The 3,146-nt window shown below is 35.4% G+C and overlaps 1 protein-coding gene across 1 annotated transcript in view; it reads right to left on the reverse strand.

The window, feature by feature from the left end:
- The window catches only part of LOC113237441 (digestive cysteine proteinase 1-like), a 42,159-nt gene extending 39,844 nt beyond the window's left edge, over positions 1 to 2,315 (reverse strand). Inside the window, exon 1 of the mRNA XM_026473915.1 lies at positions 2,189 to 2,315. The gene's annotated coding sequence lies outside the window, so the exon portion shown is untranslated. The remainder of the gene's footprint in view (positions 1 to 2,188) is intronic.
- Positions 2,316 to 3,146: the final 831 nt, after the last annotated feature.

Below are 3,146 nucleotides of genomic sequence, written 5' to 3' on the forward strand. Positions count from 1 at the left end.
CGTGTTCGTGTTCGTGTTCGTGTTCGTGTTCGTGTTCGTGTTCGTGTGCGCGTACGAGTGCGAGTGCGAGTGCGAGTGCGTGTGAGTGTGCGTGTGCGGGTGCGGGTGCGGGTGCGGGTGCGGGTGCGGGTGCGGGTGCGGGTGCGGGTGCGGGTGCGGGTGCGGGTGCGGGTGCGGGTGCGGGTGCGGGTGCGGGGCGGGTTTCAAGTAAAAATTTAATTTCTTGTATACCAAATGCCAAAATAAATAATTACAAAATAACCAAAAATTAATAATAATTATTTTGAATACATTTCATATTCCGTTCCAAATTATGTGTGGTGTATTGTCAGCCTGGCATGTGCCTTGTCTTTTGATGAGATCCGAGTACCATCCCATCTCTCCAAAACACAAGATTTTATCAAAAAAATGTTATAAACTCTATGTACATTTGATTTCTATTCCCCAAACCATCAATTAATTCTCATTTTGAACTCAATTCACAAGCGTAGTCAATTTTGTTCAGAATACTTCCTAGAGTAAGCCTACGCACTGAGAACAATGCCCTGTAACAATGAGACGTGACCATAACACATGATATAGGAAGACAATGCACCGTTTATTAGGAAACAATATGGACTAGACAGATCTCGACAGCAATAACTTTCGTGACAATAACAAATGTTGATAATTATATGTTGACAAATTTTATACGTTAATGCTGCCTACATTGTACTTTAAAAAAATGTTATTAAGGCGAAATGGTATCGTGGGTGTGAGACGCGGAGTTCATTGCACGATATTTTTAAACATTTGCCTTTTAGAAGTAAAATACACTCTCTTACTGTAAGAAGCTTATAGGTCTCTGACTTATTTGTTACGAAACACGGAAGACAAAATTTCATTGTAATATCTCTAATAATAATCGAATGAAACTGATTTTTCCGTAGACGAACGTAGTAAAAAATGTAAATTTTGCATTTGTTGTTGTGATTGTGTTGTTTTGATTGTGATGTTGTTTTGTGTTGTGTTGTTGTGAATTTTACAATTTGTTGAAGTTTATTTAACCGTGTTTTTGAATCCATAGTTCACTACCGCTATCTTTTGTTTTCAATGTCACTTGTTTAAAAAAAAGTTAAATTCGTACTTTTTAATGTCGAAAAACCAATTTTCCTTGTGGTCGAAATACGTCAAATTGTAAGGGGAGTCATCAGAAGAGAAGCGGGAAAAACAAGTTTGCTAATCAAATGGTATAAGTATTTTTTTAATAACGGTCTTATAAAAAATACACGATACATCTAAGGATGTTGTCTAAAAAATGTGATAATTTGTTACACGATAGGACGTACTTTACTCGATCACATAAAATTCTGAAAACAGGTAAAAATAAAATGCTAAAACAAATTATTTAAGAATAAAAAATTAGTATGTGCAAACCTAGGTAAGCTTTGCACATAATTTTTATAAGGAGATATTTCTTTTTAAATACTACAGACGATCTGCTAAATTTTGGTTTTGAATTGAAGCCCTATGGTTATTAAATTCACATTAATCCCGAAACTTGAAAATTGTCTAGCGGTTTAACGACACGCCATGCCTCCCGCTGTTCCGTCATCGGGCGCTTGTCAACGTCGTCGGATCTGTGTCAATTTTTCTCCGTCGGCTCTTATTTAATTCATATTAATTTTCAGCGAGCGAATTGCGGGACACGAGAGGCGACCCCTCGCACCTCAATTCCTAAAATCTAGGCTCGCATTCAAATACCTCGCCATAATATCATAGGTAATGGCAATTTGTCAAATGGCGGACGGTCTATTCCGTTACCCATCCGTTACCCTAATAATACCCGACGAGACTGAGTCTGATTTACAGACAGCATACCGCCAGAAGTTTGCAGCAATGCAGAATATCGGAACTGCCTAGTTCCGATATTCTGTAGTGTAATCACACATTTTTCTAAATGTCATTGTGTAGATATAGGTATTGTATTGGGTTGTCTGCGTGGTATTAAAGTATCAATAAAAAATAAATAAATATGAAAATTTAATCAAGTATGTATTGACCATCTTTTGTCATCTTTCGGGTAATTCTGGAATTGCCTTTCCGTAAAAAAAATTGTCTTTGCTTACTGTTTTAATTGTCGTTCGATGGTCTTTTTTTCGTTTCGTTATCAAAATCGTGTATATTGAAAGAATTTATTTAGATATACCTTTTAGTACCGAGGTCGATCCCCGAAGTCTTCAGCAGTTCCAGGAGGATCCTGGAGGAGCATGGGTGGCACAAGCACCACACACACGCAAAATAGGCGCCAGGCGTCGTGTTGCGTATACCAGCCTGTTACACTGTAACGGAACATTGTATGTTTATTTATTTTAAGAAATAAACGTTTGTATAAATATTAAAATAAAGTATTCTTTTAAAATATTTAGTAAAATCATAGGCTTGCATCAACAACGGTTCACAAGATTGTCTCTGCTTTCGTATTAAAATCTATGGTGCCTTAACAACGGTAATAATTCACCATACGATAAAACAAATTTGTGTCAATCATTGATGTCAGGTCAATTATATTACTTTTAAAGTCCGTAAATATTAAATGGTTTGTCTTCATTATTCATTTCGTGCCCTTATACAAAATAAGAATAATAAATTCCAAATTATTATTGTTTATTATCCAATTTCTAGAGCAGAAATAATCCTTTGTTTCAACTTAATTTCGATGCTGAAAGCCTTCTTATCAATTGAAGTTTCAGAACTGCTTTTAGCAACAACAGCTTTCAGAAAGTTCTACTTTTGCTCTGCTCTCAAATTAATTTCCCTTTTGTTTTTGTATTATGTGAAGCTAAAATGGGTTTAGAGGATAAGTACTTTATAGTACTTTTTCAAATGTATGGTTTCTTTGTAATAAACAATGTCGCAGGAATTCTAAAATTTTATCAACACAGTGTAGTGTTTTTGTTTGTATTTTTTTTTAATATAAAAAAAGCCTATCCATAACAGTTGCAGTGCCATTTAGAGCTTTAAATTGCTAATCATTCCGACATACAGAAAGGAATTAACCATATTTACCTAAGTACGGTGGAACATGCGGACGGAGCGTAATATTTTAAATTTATTACATATAGCAAAATCATAAAATGTCATTTATAACGGAGGTTCTTTAATTT

The sequence above is a fragment of the Hyposmocoma kahamanoa genome, unplaced genomic scaffold, assembly GCF_003589595.1.
Source record: "Hyposmocoma kahamanoa isolate Upper Pololo Valley unplaced genomic scaffold, ASM358959v1 93, whole genome shotgun sequence".
NCBI lineage: Eukaryota > Metazoa > Arthropoda > Insecta > Lepidoptera > Cosmopterigidae > Hyposmocoma > Hyposmocoma kahamanoa.